General features: G+C 37.1%; 1 protein-coding gene across 6 annotated transcripts in view; it reads left to right on the plus strand.

The window, feature by feature from the left end:
• The window catches only part of WDFY3 (WD repeat and FYVE domain containing 3), a 272,029-nt gene that overhangs the window by 17,557 nt on the left and 236,605 nt on the right, over positions 1-17,867 (plus strand). For all 6 annotated transcript variants that reach the window (XM_068542705.1, XM_068542706.1, XM_068542707.1 and 3 more), the window contains exon 2: positions 15,422-15,515. The gene's annotated coding sequence lies outside the window, so the exon portion shown is untranslated. The remainder of the gene's footprint in view (positions 1-15,421; positions 15,516-17,867) is intronic.

The following is a 17,867-nucleotide window of genomic DNA, read 5'->3' on the forward strand; positions in this document are numbered from 1 at the left end:
GAACCCTGTCAAAAAATGGGCCAAGGATTTCAACAGACATTTCACCGTGGGTATATGAATGGCCAATACATACCACATAGAAAGATATAACTACACAGAAGGATGCTCAACATCACTAATCATCAAGGAAATGGAAAATTTCCCTAACATGGGAAAGGAAGTAGTCACCCAAGTCCAGGAAGCACAGAGAGTCCCATACAGGATAAACCCTAGGAGAAACACACCAAGACACATATTAATCAAACTAACAAAAATTAAATTCAAAGAAAAAATACTAAAATCAGCAAGCGAAAAACAACAAATAACATACAAAGGAATTCCCATAAGGTTATCAGCTGATTTTTCAGCAGAAACTCTGCAGGCCAGAAGGGAGTGGCAGGATATACTTAAAGTGATGAAAGAGAAAAACCTACAGCCAAGATTACTCTACCCAGCAAGGATCTCATTCAGATTTGATGGAGAAATCAAGAGCTTTTCAGACAAGCAAAAGCTAAGAGAATTCAACACCACCAAACCAGCTTTACAACAAATGCTAAAGAAACTTCTCTGGGTGGGAAACACAAGAGAAGAAAAAGACCCACAAAAACAAACCCAAAACAATTAAGAAAATGGTCATAGGAACATGCATATCAATAATTACCTTAAATGTAAATGGATTAAATGCTCCCACCAAAAGACACAGACTGGCTGAATGGATACAAAAACAAGACCCGTATATATGCTGTCTACAAGAGACCCACTTCAGACCTAGGGACACATACAGACTGAAAGTGAGGGGATGGAAAAAGATATTCCATGCAAATGGAAATCAAAAGAAAGCTGGAGTAGCTATACTCATATCAGATAGAATAGGCTTTAAAATAAAGACTGTTACAAGAGATAAGGAAGGACACTACATAACGATCAAGGGATCAATCCAAGAAGAAGATATAACAATTATAAATGTTTATGCACCCAACATAGGAGCATCTCAATAAATAAGGCAGATGCTAACAGTCATGAAAGGAGAAATCAACAGTGACGCAGTAATAGTAGGGGACTTTAACACTCCACTTACACCAATGGACAGATCATCCAAACAGAAAATAAATAAGGAAACACAAGCTTTAAATGATACGATAGATCAGATAGATTTAATGGGTATTTATAGAACATTCCACCTGAAAGTGGCAGAATACACTTTCTTCTCAAGTGCACATGGAACATTCTCCAGGATAGATCACATCTTGGGTCACAAATCAAGCCTCGGAAAATTTGAGAAAATTGAAATCATATTAAGCATCTTTTCTGACCACAACGCTATGAGATCGGGAGTTAATATCAGGAAAAAAACTGTAAAAAACACAAATACATGGAGGCTAATCAGTGCACTACTAAATAACCAAGAAATCACTAAAGAAATCAAAGAAGAAATTAAAAAATACATAGAAACAAATGACAACGAAAACACGAGGACCCAAAACCTATGGGATGAAGCAAAAGCAGTTCTAAGAGGGAAGTTTATAGCAATTCAGTCTCACCTCAAGAAACAAGAAAAATCTCAAATAAATAATCTAACCCTACACCTAAAGCAACTAGAGAAAGAAGAATAAAGAAAACCCAAAGTGAGTAGAAGGAAGGAAATCATAAAGATCAGAACAGAAATAAATGAAATACAAACAAAGAAAACAGTAGCAAAGATCGATAAAACTAAAATCTGGTTCTTTGAGAAGATAAACAAAATTGGTAAACCCTTAGCCAGCCTCATCAAGAAAAAAAGGGAGAGGATGCAAATCAATAAAATTAGAAATGAAAAAGGAGAAATCACAACTGACACTGCAGAAATACAAAGGATTATAAGAGACTACTACAAACCACTATATGCCAATAAAACAGACAACCACGAAGAAATGGGCAAATTCTTGGAAAGGTATAATTTTCCAAGACTGAACCAGGAATAATTAGAAAATATAAACAGACCTATCACAAGTAATGAAATTGAAACTGTAAATAAAAATGCTCCAGCAAACAGAAGTCCAGCACCAGATGGCTTCACAGGTGAATTCTATCAAACATCTAGAGAAGAGCTAACACCCATCCTTCTCAAACTCTTCCAAAAAATTACAGAGGGCGGAACACTCCCAAATTCATCCTCAAAGCCACCATCACCCTGATATCAAAACCAGTAAAAGATATCACAAAAAAAGAAAATTATAGACCAGCTTTACTGATGAACATAGATGCAAAAATCCTGAACAAAATACTAGCAAACAGAATCCAACAACATATTAAAAGGATCATACATCATGATCAAGTGGGATTTATCCCAGGGTTGCAAGAATTCTTCAATATATGCAAATCAATCAATGTGATACACCATATTAACAAATTAAGGAATAAAAACTATATGATCATCTCAATAGATGCAAAAAAAGCTTTTGACAAATTTCAACACCCATTTATGATAAAAACTCTCCAGAAAATGGACATAGAGGGAACCTACCTCAACATAATAAAGGCCATATATGACAAACACACAGCAAACATCATACTCAGTGGTGAAAAACTGAAAGCATTTCCGCTAAGATCAGGAAGAAGACAAGAATGTCCATTCTTGCCACTCTTATTCAACATAGTTTTGGAAGACCTAGCCATGGCAATCAGAGAAAAAAAAAAGAAATAAAAGGAATAAAAATTGGAAAAGAAGATAGAAAATCCTAAGGATGCCACCAGAAAAGTACTAGAACTAATCAGCGAATTTGGTAGGGTTGCAGGGTACAAAATTAATGTACAGAAATCTCTGGCATTCCTATAAACTAACAATGAAAAATCGGAAAGAGAAACTAAGGAAACAATCCCATTTACCATCGCAACAAAAAGAATAAAATACCTAAGAATAAACCTGCCTAAGGAGGCAAAAGACTTGTACTCAGAAAACTATAAAACACTGATGAAAGGAATCAAAGATGAAATAAACAGATGGAGAAATATACCATGTTCTTGGATTGGAAGAATCAGTATTGTGAAAATGACTATACTACCCAAAGCAATCTACAGATTCAGTGCAATCCCTATCAAACTAGTAATGGCATTCTTCACAGAATTAGAACAAAAAATTTTACAGTTCATATGGAAACACAAAAGACCCAGAATAGCCAAAACAATCTTGAGAAAGAAAAACGGAGCTGGAGGAATCAGGCTTCCCGACTTCAAACTATACTACAAAGCTACAGTAATCACGACAGTATGATACTGGCACAAAAACCAGAATTATAGATCAATGGTACAGGATAGAAAGCCCAGAGATAACCGACACACATATAGTCACCTAATTTACGACAAAGGAGGCAAGAACATACAGTGGAGAAAAGACAGCCTCTTCAATAAGTGGTGCTGGGAAAACTGGACAGCTACATGTAAAAGAATGAAATTAGAATACTCCCTAACACCATACACAAAAATAAACTCAAAATGGATTAAAGACCTAAATGTAAGACCATACAGTATAAAACTCTTAGAGGAAAACATAGGGAAAACACTCTTTGACATAAACCACAGCAAGATCTTTTTTGACCTACCTCCTAGAGTAATGAAAATAAAAACAAAAATAAACAAATGGGACCTAATTAAACGTAAAAGCTTTTGCACAGCAAAGGAAACCATAAACAAGATGAAAAGACAGCCCTCACAATGGGAGAAAATATTTGTAAATGAAACAGTGGACAAAGGATTAATGTCCAAAATATATAAACAGCTCATGGAGCTCAATATCAAAAAAACAAACAACCCAATCAAAAAATGGGTAGAAGACCTAAGTAGACATTTCACCAAAGAAGACATACAGATGGCCAAGTGGCACATGAAAAGCTGCTCAACATCACTAATTAGTAGAGAAATGCAAATCAAAACTACAATGAGGTATCACATCACACCGGTCAGAATGACCATTATCAAAAAATCTAGAAACAATAAATGCTGGAAAGGGTGTGGTGAAAAAGGAATCCTCCTGCACTGTTGGTGGGAATGTACATTGATGCAACCACTATGGAGAACAGTATGGAGGTTCCTTAAAAAAACTAAAAGTAGAACTACCATATGACCCAGCAATCCCACTACTTGGCATATACCCTGAGAAAACCATAATTCAAAGAGAGACGTGTACCACAATGTTCATTGCAGCACTATTTACAATAGCCGGGACATGGAAGCAACCTAAATGTCCATTGACAGATGAATGGATAAAGAAGATGTGGCACATATACACAATGGAATATTACTCGCCATAAGAGGAAACGAAATTGAGTTATTTGTAGTGAGGTGTGTGGACGTAGAGACTGTCATACAGAGTGAAGTAAGTTATAAAGAGAAAAGCAAATAACTGTATGCTAACACATATATATGGAATCTAAAAAAACATGGTACTGATGAACCTAGCGGCAGGGCAGGAATAAGACGTAGACGTAGAGAATGGACTTGAGGACGTGATGGGGGGAGGGCAAAGCTGGGGTGAAGTGAGAGTAACATCGACATACATACACTACCAAATGTAAAATAGCTAGCTAGTGGGAATCAGCAATATAGCACAGGGAGATCAGCTCAGTGCTTTGCTACAACCTAGAGTTGTGGGATTGGGAGGGTAGGAGGGAGGCTCAAGAGGGAGGGCATATGGGGATATATGTCAGCATAGGGCTGATTCAGTTTGTTGTACAACAGAAACTAACACAGTATTGTGAAGCAATTATACTCCAATAAAGATATATTAAAAAAACAACAACATGGAGATACTACTATACACCCACTAGCATGGCTAAGAATCAAGTCTCACAATGTTAAGATTGATGAGGATGTGGAGCAACTAGAAGTTTCCTCTCATACATTGCTGGTAAAAGGGTATAGCCACTTTAGCAAATAGTTGGTTAGTTTCTTACACAGTTAAACTTATTCCTTATGAGCTGTAAATTCCATTCCTAGGTATATATCCAAGAGAAATGAAAGCATATGTCTGCAAAAAAGCTGGTTTTCATAGCAGCATTATTAAAAATGGTTTTAATTTGCTTTTCATGAGTAAGTAATCATATTTACATCCTTTTATCTGCTTGTTTACCATCTACATCTGGTTTATTTTAGAAGTATTGACATCTTTTGCTCTTTTGAAAATTAGGCTGCTTGGGAATTCCCTGGTGGTCCATTGGTTAGGACTCCACACTTTCACTGCCAAGGGTGTGGGTTCAATCCATGGTTGGGGAACTAAGATCCCACAAGCCACAAGATGCGGACAAAAAATAAATAAATGAATAAATAAAATTAGGCTGCTTATTTTATTATTATTGAGTTTTAAGAGTTCTTTATATATTTTGGAAATACCGGTCTTTTAGCTGGTATTTGTTTTACAAATACGTTCTCCCATTTTTAAAATAGTGGCTTCATTTTTAAAACAGTGTCTTTTGAAGAGCAAAAGTTAATTATGATCAAATCCAGTTTCTCAGTTTTTTCTTTTACGTTTTGTGCTTTATATCCCATAGAACTTTTTGCCTAACCCAAAGTCACTGATTTAGCACCATTTTATTCTAGAAGTTTGATAAGTTTAAGGTTTTACATTTAGGTCTATGATCCATTTTGAGTTAAAGGTTGTATGTAATGTGATGTATGGGTTGACTGAGATTTTTTAGTTTTGTTTTGGACTTTTGTACGTGGATGTCCAATTGTTCTAGGACTATTTGGTGAAAAGCTTTTCTGTTCTCCATTCAGTTGCTTGACATCTTTGTCAGAAATCAGTTGACCATGTATGTCTACATCTGTTTCTGAAATCTTTCTTTTCCATTGATTTACTGTGGCTTTATAATAATCTTGGTATCATGTAATATGAGTACTCCAATTTTGTTTTGTTTTGAAATTGTTTTGGCTATTCTAGTTTCCTGGCTTTTCTATGTAAATTTTAGAATCATTCTGATGGTTTCCAAAAAAAAAAAAAAAAATCTGCCTGAGTTTTGATTGGGGTTGCATTGAATCTGTAGATAAATTTTGGGGAGGAGTGATAATTTAACTATGTTGAGTCTCCCAGTCCATCAATATGGTATATATATCTCTTCATTTACACACATCATCTTTGATTTATCTCATCAGTGTTTTATGGTTTTCAAAATACAGATCTTGCATATAGTTTGTTAGATTTATCCTTAAGAATTTCATGGTTTGGTGGTGGTATTATAAATGGCAATATAGTGGGTTGGCCAAAAAGTTCATTCGGGTTCTTCCATAACATCTTAACGGAGAAACCCAAGCGAACTTTTTGGCCAGCGCAATATAAATATGTAATTTCCAAGTGTTTCTTTGTTGATATGTGGAAACATGATTGATCTTTATATATTGGACTTTGTATACTACAACCTTGTTAAATTCCCTTATTATATCTAGTAGGCTTTTTGTTGTTGTTTTTGTTTTTTGTAGATTCTTTGGGATTTTCTGTCTATATAGACAGTCATGTTGCCTGGAATAACGAGTCTTATTTCTTCCATAGTAGTGTATGCCTTTTATTTCTTTTTCATACCATATAGCCCTGGCTAGTACTTCCAGTATAATGTTAAAGACAGAAAACATTCAGCCTTTCACCATTATGTATGATGTCAGCTGTATTTGTTTTATTTATTTATTTATTTATTTTTAGTTTTGGCTGTGTTGGGTCTTTGCTGCACGTGGCTTTCTCTAGTTGTGGCGAGCTGGGGCTACTCTTTGTTGCGGTGCATGGGCTCCTTATTTCAGTGGCTTCTCTTGTTGCGGAGCACAGGCTTTAGGTGCATGGGCTTCAGTAGTTGGAGCGCGCGGGCTTAGTAGTTGCGACATGCAGGCCCTAGAGTGCAGGCTCAGTAGTTGTGTCGCACGGGCTTAGTTGCTCTGTGGCATGTGGGATCTACCCGGACCAGGGCTCGAACCTGTGTCCCCTGTATTGGCAGGCAGATTCTTAACCACTGCGCCACCAGGGAAGTCCCTGTATTTGTTTTAAAGATGCCATTGTTCAGCTTAAGTTCCGTTGTATTCCTTGTTTACTAAGAGTTTTTAAAATCATGAATGAATGTTGAATTTTGTCCAATGCTATTTTTGCATCTATTGGAATCATCGTATGGTTTTTCTTTATTCTGTTGATATGGTGAATTATATTGATTAATTTTTGAATGTTGAACCAACCTTATATTTCCAGGGTAAACTTCAGTTGGTTATGGTGTAATATCCCTTTTATATATTGCTAAAATTCTGTTAAAATTTTTTGCATCTGTGTTCACAAAGATACTGGATTTCTAGTCTTCTTTTCTTGTAATGTCTCTGTCTGGTTTTGGTATTGAGGTATTGCTAGTCTTATAAATTACTTTGGGAAGAGCTTCCTCCAGTCTCGATTGAGCTGGTTAGTGTAAACACACATATTAGTTTGCTATCTTTTGTGAAAAAATGGCAGGGGTGGGGAGTGATAAAACGCACTCATGTCTGCTTAACTTCACAAAAAGAAGGGGCAGTAGAGAACAAAAGTTTATGGGAGGGAATGACACTTCTTAAGGCTATATACCTTTTTATATAGTTTTGACTTTTCAAAGCATATTATCTTCCATATTGAAAATAAAGATGGGAATGGGGAAAGTCCTAAACCACCAGAACAAATGAACCTGATTGTACTATAAATTAGTACTATACCTACATTGAAGGGGAAGAAAGAGTGACTGTAAGTAATTTTTTAACATAATATTTGACTGTTTACCCTCATCCTGGGTACCGGTAAGAGAGAGGGATTGCAAACAAATCCTGAACTCTTTCCTCTAGAGTTTATTTTTTGTAGTGATATGGACAAAGCAACTCTGGGTCATTTTTAGGTATATTATGGATTGAGTAAATGTTTTCAGGTTGTTGAAGCTAGGACCTGAGGAAGGAGGGACATACAAATATACATTGGGAGAAGGGAAAAATGAATCCTGTGGGGATGGATTGGAATTGAAGGTATCAGTGTAAATTTATTATTTTTGAAACCAGTATGTATACGTGCACATGTATATGTGTGTATGAACATATATTTATATGCATATGTGTATATGCATGCATGTATTTCCTAGTAGTTCTGTCCAAGAAAAAGGCAAAGAGCAGTTGGCACACCTAATCCCCCAATCTCGATATCTAATAGTATTCCCAACACAAAGGGACTGGAGTTCCTCAGAGGAATGGCTGATTGCAAGGGTATATACCGGGTGAATCTGTACCTTTTTTTTAATGCTAGAAAATAAAATGTTTTTGAAAAATATGGGAGCATGTCACAAGCCTTTTGGAGGTCCTACTGGTCTAGTCATCAGATAAGTATAGTAATGAGTTATGAACCATTAAAAATAGAAATCCATTATCCATAATGATAATAAACTAATAAATAAATGAACAAATAAGAGAGCTCTCATGCTTACAGTAGAATTCTGAATTCTAGAGTTGGAAAATCATCATTTTGCAGCTCTTATTAGGCAGGGCAAGAATCATAACAAAATCTAGGGGGGGAAATATTGATGAGGAGCAGGGTATTTCCATAGAGTTAAAGTGTCTCCCCACCGCCTGTGTATTATTTGCAAGGTTTAAAATAGGGATTATGCATTGGTGAAATCCAGCAACAACATGGGTACCACGTGAATCTAGATATGATGCCCTGAGGGGATATATCGTCATCTGTGTAGTATTCTGGCCAAGACTACATAACCTGAATCTGGAGGAAACAATAGACAAACCCCACACGAGAAACATTCTACGTAATAAAAAGGGGAGGAGGCTGTATTCTTAAAACAAAACAAAACAAAAAACAATGTCATAAAAGACAAAGGCTGTGGAAGTGTTCCAAATTATGGGAGGCTTAAGAAAGATAAGCCTAGGTATTGCATTAACTGCAATACCTGACCCTGGACTGGATCCTATACTGGGTGGGGGGAAAAATACTACTATAAAATGATTATCATTGGATTAATTGAAATAACTTGGAGTACTGATCCTAAATACAAATATTGTAGCAATGTTCAAATTACTGACAACAACTGTATTGTGGTTATGAAAGAGAATATCTCTAAGGAAATACACATTGAAGCAAAGGCGCAAAGAACCATGATATACATAATTCATCCTCAGTTGCTTTAGGAAAAAAAAAGACAGCTCAAGTGTGTCTGTCTGTGTGAAGGGAAAGAAAGTTCATGAGCACAAATGACAAAGTAAAGAAGGTACCGTTAACAATTGGTGACTTTGAGTATAAGGGTGATTCTTGTATTCTTATATTTGTAACTTTTCTGTAAGTTTGAAACTATTTCCAAACAAAATAGTTAAAACACTTAAAAATATCTGTCCTTTATTTTTAGACTTTCCTTATTTATAAAGAGCTCAGTTCTTTATCTGGAACAAGTTTGGAATGAACATTTTAATAATATTTTCCTATGTGTGTTGTGGCTCTGCAAACTAACCATTGTTGAATATGATAACACATGGGAAATAAATGTCACCCTGTGGACAGCCAGAGACTAAAACCTAATCTGGCAGGGGGTTGGGGGTGGGGTGGGGAACCATTTATTATAGTGGTTACTTAAAGTTTATGGAAGTATTGGTTACAACATCTACTGAAGTCTTTGAGTTGTTGTTATCACTTAACTATTGAAGAAATATTAGAATGATTGTTTTACATCAAGAATCTAGCTATTGTCTCCTGATTATTTATTTTCTTTTGTAAACTCAGAAAGATTGTCATATTTAGCCCTAAGAGTGTAACTATTCATTTCTTCATTCAAAAAATGTTTATTGAATGCCTACTATGTGCTGGACCCCTTCCTAAGCATTGAAGATGTAGCACGAAACAAAACAAAGCTCTTGCCCTTGTGGATTTTATGTGTTGGGGGGAGGAAATACACAAACAGGAATAGAAGTGAAATAAATGAATATTAGTAACATTGGAGAGAAATACATCAGGGAAGTGTGTTAGGGATGCTGGGAGCAGAATAGTTACAGTTTAAAATAGACCAAATAGGAAAGAGTTAACTCAGACGTTTGAGCAAAGATCTGAAGATAGCAAGGGAGTGAGGCAGGTGGAGATAATCATCTCAGAGTAGCTTTGAGGCAGAGAGAACAGTAAGTGTAAAGGCTCTGAGGCAGGAGTATGCCTAGCCTGTATAAGGAATAGCAAGGAGGTCAGTAGGAAATGAGGTCAGAGGTAATGGGGGCTAAACTATGTAGGTTCTATTTTGCTATTTTAAAGATTTTGGCGTTTGTGAGATGAGAAGCCATTGGGAGATTTTGGGCACAGATGTTACATTATATGATTTATGTAAGATTATCAGGATCACTCTGGCTGCTTTGATGAAAAAGGACTGAAATAGGGCAAGGGTAGAAGTTGGGAGGCCAGTTACTAAACTATGGAAAAAATCCTAGTGAGAGATGATAGTTACTACTACAGTTTCTACGTAGATGATGAGAAGTGGTCAGATTCTGGATATATTTTGTATATAGAGCCAGTAGTATTTGCTGATGGGTTAGAAAGAAGAGTCGGAACTTGAACTTCAGCGATGATGGAGAAAAGGAGAAATAAGCAAAGGAAGCTGAGGAGTGGCCAGTGAGATAGGATGAAACCAGGAGAAACTAGGAGAGTCTTTGTTCTGGAAGCCAGATAAAGAAAGTGTTATCAGGGCTTGATGAGTCATGCCGATTGCTGCAGATAGGGCAAGAAAGATGAGATCTGACTGGCTTTTGGATTTTACAATATATATGTAAGTAACTGGTGACTTTGGAGTTTCAGTGCTGTGTGCAGGAGCAAAAGTCTAATTGGAGTATGTTCAGTTTGAACTGAAGAATACTTGAAGACAGTAAGGATAACTCTTTTCTGACTTTTCGCTGAAGAGGGAATCAAAGAAATTGGCCATAATCTAGAGGGGTGGGGTCAAAAGCTTTGCTGCTGATGTTGTTTTCTAATGATTGGAAATATATATATATATATATACACACACACACCCCAGTGGTTCTGCTTTATTGGGAGGACAGAATTAAGAAATTGATGACATAGGAAAGAGAGGTGGGACTTACTAGAACAATTTCTTTGAATAGTAGGGACATAACATCTAGTATTAAAGTGGAAGAGTTAGACTTTGATGTGGTTTCAGAAAGTTTAAGCACAGTAGAAGGGTACAGATTCAGTACCCTGAATCTGTGGGTGAGTGTGGTTCTGGAAGTTCTCTTCTGATTGCGTACATAGGAATCAACGCCAGCATTGTAGAGTGATTTCAGATTTTATGTGGCTTTCTATTTTTTTTTTTCTGTGTGATGCTGTTCATCAGGTGATCTGCCAAGAGTCCTGAGAAGCCATAGGAGGGCTATAGTCCTGCTTGTTAACTTTTGTTTTTCAGATATTTAGCTTTTTGTTACTCTCTCCAGTTTACTTAACACTTGGGAAGAGATTCCTAAAACTCTTTTGGGGATATCTGGAAAAAAACTTTTTTCTCATTGATCTTCAAAGAGTATGATTCAAAGGTCCTTAGAATTTACCAGCACAATTTTCATGTTAGGTATAAGAAAACCAACTTAAAGACATAGTTAGGCCAAGGAGGTACAGCTAATTGTCTAGCCAAGCCTGGAATACAGGTCTTTGTTTTTCTAGTTTATATAATTTAGTTTTGAAATTCAGTTTTTATACCTATGTACATACACATTCATACTCAACGTTTTGACAATAAAGCTAACTTATTCTAAATTGGAGGCAACCAAAGCATGAAATAAAAACACTTAAAATGTCAGGGTCAAAATGTAACTCTGTCTAAAATGTGATTTAAATTTTGATTTGTATCAAATGGATACCTGAAATTATATTATATTGCATATTGTAATTAGAATGCACTGAAATCATATCAAAGCATTTGCCCTTGGCTAAATTTATATTAAAAGATTACAAAACAGGATCAGTAATATACCATTTTAAATTTCTGGTACTTTAAGACATCTGTAGATTGTAATAAAATACAAACATGGGTTGAGAAAAGCATTGGTATTCTAGCCCGCTCTTTCCAGTTCTGTCTGGCTTCCTGCTATTTCTGCTTCTTTATCTCAATACTTGGCTGTACCTGGTAATTCAAAATGGATAAAACCAAATAATCAGCATCCAAAATACATATATAATTTCTATGAAATAATAAGTAAAGGGCAAAAAACTGAGGAGGAAGTGGCCAATAGAAATAAAGAGGCATTTCATGAAAGAGGAAACATGAGTTAGCCAGTAAACCTGAAGAAATGCTCAGTATCATTAATCAACAGAAAAATGCAAATTAAGACTACAGTTAGGGCTTCCCTGGTGGCGCGGTGGTTGAGAATCTGCCTGCTAATGCAGGGGACACGGGTTCGAGCCCTAGGGTCTGGGAAGATCCCACATGCCGCGGAGCCACTAGGCCCGTGAGCCACAACTACTGAGCCTGCGCGTCTGGAGCCTGTGCTCCGCAACAAGAGAGGCCGCGATAGTGAGAGGCCCGCGCACCGCGATGAAGAGCGGCCCCCGCTTGCCGCAACTAGAGAAAGCCCTCGCACAGAAACGAAGACCCAACATAGCAATCAATCAATCAATAAATCTTTAAAAAAAAAAAAAAAAAAGACTATAGTTAGATGGTTTTACACCCCCAAATTAAGAAGTTGGCATTACTAAATGTTGGAGAGCATGTAGATCAATATGAACTACCTGGTGCTGATGAGATTATACATTGCTAAACACACTTTGGGAAAAAGAAAAATTGGCGACCTCATGAAAAAATTGAAAACACATATATTCCTCAACTCCTAGGCAAATACTTAAGAGAAACTTTGGCACATGTGGAACAGATGTGTATGAGAACTTTCATAACAGTAATGTTCATAATAGCAAAGCGAAACAAAACCTGGGGAGAAAATAAGATGCTATCATAAAGAGAATGAATAATTCAGTCATGGTGTATTTACACAATGTAGAATTATTCTGCCCTGAAATGAATGAACTACAACTATATGCAACATTTAGTTGCATATGTATCATGAATACATCTTGAAAACATAATATTGAATGAAAAGAAATGAAAGTGTTGTTGAAGGATATGTACATATGTGATATGCTTTCTAAAAATCAGAGGAATGATAAACACAAAACATAGGATAGCAGTTACAGAGGACTGAAGAGATGAGAGAGGTGGGGTATAGGACAGGGAAGAGCAAATCAGTAAAACATTACCAGTAACTTATATTTAGGTTCTTGTGTTGGGTGACAACCAACATGTTTTACGTAAGTTGGTGGTTAATATATTAAAAAAACAGTGCAGGTATATTCTGATGTTATGATTTAGGAGACCTGTCATCACTTCTGCCTACTCTCTCACTGCCACTTGAATCCCTAACATCACTCAGAATTTCACTAGAGGGATCTTGTTTTAAAATCTTATATCTCATTAAGCATGTGTCTGCCATCTGACAAGCCACTCAGAAACAACTTGGATGAATAACTGAATGAATGATTTGGGAAAATAATTCAGAATTTTTCTTAGAAACCACCTAAGAGGTAGGTTTTTTTTTTAAAATAAATTTATTTATTTATGTTTTTGGCTGCATTTGGTCTTCGTTGCTGTGCATGGGTTTTTCTCTAGTTGCGGTGAGCGAGGGCTACTCTTCGTTGCAGCGCGCAGGCTTTTCATTGCGGTGGCTTCTCTTGTTGCGGAGCACGGGCTCTAGGCGCACGGACTTCAGTAGTTGTGGCACGTGGACTCAGTAATTGTGGCTCGTGGGCTCTAGAGCGCAGGCTCAGTAGCTGTGGCGCACAGCCTTAGTTGCTCTGTGGCATGTGGGATCTTCCCGGACCAGGGCTTGAACCTGTGTCCCCTGCATTGGCAGGCAGATTCTTAACCACTGAGCCACCAGGGAAGTCCCAGAGGTAGACTTTTTAAAATACTTTTTCATAAGTAGTGAGATAGACAGCAGAACTAGGTTATTGCAAAACTAGGTTTTTGAATGAGAACTAACTGTATATTTGAGGGCAATATTATTGATGTTTGAACTATTGTACTAACAAGATTACAGAGATTAACAAACATATGACAAAAACAAATAGTTGATCAGTTGATCAGATTAACAAACATATGACAAAAACAAATATTGATGTTTGAACTATTGTACTAATATGACAGAGATTAACAAACATATGACAAAAACAAATAGTTGATCAGAAAAGCAGAATGTTGTTAAAAGATGAATCTATTCTTAGGCATAACTTTTTAGACTTAGAAAGCCCATGGGGATTAATCCAAGCTCCTCATTTTTTAAAAAAAATTTATTTTATTTATTTTTGGCTGCATTGGGTCTACATTGTTGCACGTGGGCTTTCTCTAGTTGCGGCGAGTGGGGGCTACTCTTGGTTGCAGTGCGCGGGCTTCTGATTGTGGTGGCTTCTCTTGCTGCGGAGCATGGGCTCTAGGTGCGTGGGCTTCAGTAGCTGTAGCACGTGGGCTCAGTAGTTGTGGCTTGCGGGCTCTAGAGCACAGGCTCAGTAGTTGTGGCACACGGGCTTAGTTGCTCCATGGCATGTGGGATCTTCCTGGACCAGAGATCGAACTCATGTCCCCTGCATTGGCAGGTGGATTCTTGGGATCTTCCTGGACCAGAGATCGAACTCATGTCCCCTGCATTGGCAGGCGGATTCTTAACCACTGTGCCACCAGGGAAGTCCCCAAGCTCCTCATTTTTGAATAAAGGAGCTTTGGAACCAAAGAAGTAATTGATTAAGGGCATAGAACTTGTTGAGAGCAGAGTTAAGAAAGACCAGAACCTATATCTCATCATTCATGTGCTGGTGTTTTCATTTTGGAATATTGAATGGTAAATAAAAGAAACAGTTAAATATCCTATATGAGACATGCTAAATAACTCGAGGTTGGATTATAACCATTGAGTGAGGAAGCACTGTTTTTTATTTTGACTTAGAACATATCAGTTCAGCTCTATACCACATTTATCTTCAACTACTCCTAGAGAAATAACATGATTTTTTTTTCTTTTTTGCTCATATTTGGTTCTCCAAAAAGAGACATTGTGATCTATGATGTACAAATGAATACTGGACTAAAGCAGAAAGAATTAGGTTCTGAACCTGGCTCTGCCACTAAATAACTGTGTTGTCGTTGATTCTTTGCATAACTTTTCCGGGTCTCGGCTTCCTCACCAGTAAAATAAAAAAGCTGAACCAGATGGTCTGTAGAGACCAGTTTTGAATGACTCTATATTCTCCTTTGAAGTTTGAATAGCAGATTTTATCTGTCTTAAATAAAGTGTTGTCATGTGTTCCAGTATGAAGCCATTGGCAAGAAATAAAGAGGTAAAGAGAATTAGTAGGAAATGAACAACTCATAAAAAACATTCTGAAAATAAACTGGGTTTTCTTTTTTTTTTTCTTTCATCACAGGTATAATACTTCTCCACGTCTGCTTCAGGAAGAAAGTGCCTGCCACTCCTATTGTTTCTACGCAGGTTCATGCCAGCCCAGAACATAGAATCAGGTCAGTTTTAGGATTGTTTTGTCTGTTGAACAAGAAGCCAGGAACAGAATCATGATAATCTTTGCTGCATTGTTGCATTGTAACTGAACTGTGACTCAGAAGGGCTGGGTTTTATCCTTCTTTACCACTGATGGCTGGGTGAACTAGACAAACCTTCTTTCCTGGATGGCTTTTAGTTTTTTGCACCAAAAAAAAAAAAAAAAAAAAAAGGATATATTGGAATATATTTAAGTTTCAATTCTGGCTTTAAAGCATCATATTTTATTGTAGACACCTACATAGAATAAAATCATGTTATTAAAGTTTTTCCTTTTTTTCCTGGAAAAATCTAGTTGTAAGCACAGGCTTTGGAACTTTTTATCGTATTATAGTAACTTTGAGTGACTAGTTTGAATAATGAACTACGTTGTGAGGCACTTGAGAGTACTATGGCTACTTAGTTGCCTGAGTTTTAGTATTTTACTTTGCTCTATTGTTACTGAAAAGTTTATTTTTAAACAACAGAAATTAATTTTCTCAACAATTCTAGAGGCTGGAAGTTCAAGATCAGGGTGTCAGTGTGGTTGGATTCTGGTACAAGCTCTCTTCTGACCTGTAGATGGTCACTGTCTAGCTTTGTCCTCACAAGGCAAAAAAAGGAGAAAGAGAGGGAGATCTCCCTTTACCTCTTCTTATCATATCAGTTTAGGGCCCCACCCCTATGACCTCATTTAACCTTAATAGCCTACTAAAGACCCTATCTCCAGATACAGTCATGCTGAGGGTTAAGGCTTCAACATATGAATTTTGGGGGGACACATTTCAGTCCATAGTAGCCACCTAGTAGTAAAATTGCTGGGTTGTATGAAATCTGCACTTTCAACTTTTCTAGATATTTCCAAATTGATCTCTAAAGTGGTTGTAATAATTTACACACCCACTAGCAAGTATATAGATGATGGGATTTTTTTAAATATAAATCTGATTCTTTTTTTATTTTTAATTAATTAATTAATTAATTAATTTTTTTTGGCTGTGTTGGGTCTTCGTTTCTGTGCGCGGGCTTTCTCTAGTTGCGGCGAGTGGGGGCCACTCTTCATCGCGGTGAGCAGGCCTCTCACTGTGGCGGCCTCTGTTGTTGCGGAGCACAGGCTCCAGACGCGCAGGCTCAGTAGTTGTGGCTCACGGGCTTAGTTGCTCCGCGGCATGTGGGATCTTCCCAGACCAGGGCTCAAACCCGTGTCCCCTGCATTGGCAGGCAGACTCTCAACTACTGCGCCACCAGGGAAGCCCCAATGATGGGATTTTTTTAACTAGAAGAACTAAAAAATCCCAAATGGAAGATAGAGGGTATAGTCTTTTCAAATTGCAACTTCTTTTTCCTATTCCACCAATGTCTGGAAAGTCTTCCAAATAGCTGTTTAAACCTTGGCTTCTGTCAATCATTTCTTTTGTTTGTAGCCATGATACTACATGGAGTGCTCTGTTCTCCTCTGTTTTTTTTTTTTTTTTTTTTGAATTACTAGTCATTCGATAATGTTCTTCAGCTGTAGAGAGGGTATCTTTTTGACCATGTTAGTTCTCTATTGATTGCATGTGACTCAGTTCAAATTAGCTTAAGCAGAAAGGGGAAGTTTATCAGACTTTTGGGCACACCAAAGGATCCAGGGCAGAAATGCAGCTGGGTTGTACACGGAGAACCCAGGAATCAAATGTAGTCAGGTCTCTCTCAAGCTCTCAGCGGCGTGCCTCTCCTGTGCATCTGTCTCACTCTCTTTGGCTTTCTCCATGTTTCCATTCTTTGTCATGGAAGCGTGGTTGCCACCACTGCCCATGATTTATATCTTGTAATTCAGACTCCCAGAGAAAGGCTTACTCTTAAGTACCTAATCCCAAATATTCCAGAAAAAAACTCTGATTCCCTGGACAAGTTTGCAGTGGCTGTCTTGCCATCTTTGTTTCAAGGCCTGTTCTCTGAAAGGGATCTGACTTATTCCTAGTAAAATGCAGATGACCAATAATATAGTATTACTCCTTCCAGGTGTATTTGTTAAGCTAAAGGTGTTTTTCTAAATGTTAAGCTAAAGCTGTTTTTCCAAACTGTGTGGAAGTGAAATCCTGTGTTCTGGTATATAAAAATGATTAACCTAGATGCAAGAAAAGTATTAGGAATTGAAAGGTAGTGTTTTAGGGTTCAGGGAGTGGAAGAAAATGAGTAACTCTGTAGGTAGAGGAGGAGGGCAGATAGTCAAATATATACTTCTAAGGTAGCAGTGTTACAAAGATTGAATACAGCAAGTAAAAGAAAAGTCTTTCTATTTGCCTTTTTTTTTTTTTTTTTCTATTTGCCTTTTTGAGAAAAGATTTGAAGGT

The sequence above is a fragment of the Eschrichtius robustus genome, chromosome 4 (assembly GCF_028021215.1).
Source record: "Eschrichtius robustus isolate mEscRob2 chromosome 4, mEscRob2.pri, whole genome shotgun sequence".
Classification (NCBI taxonomy): Eukaryota; Metazoa; Chordata; class Mammalia; order Artiodactyla; family Eschrichtiidae; genus Eschrichtius; species Eschrichtius robustus.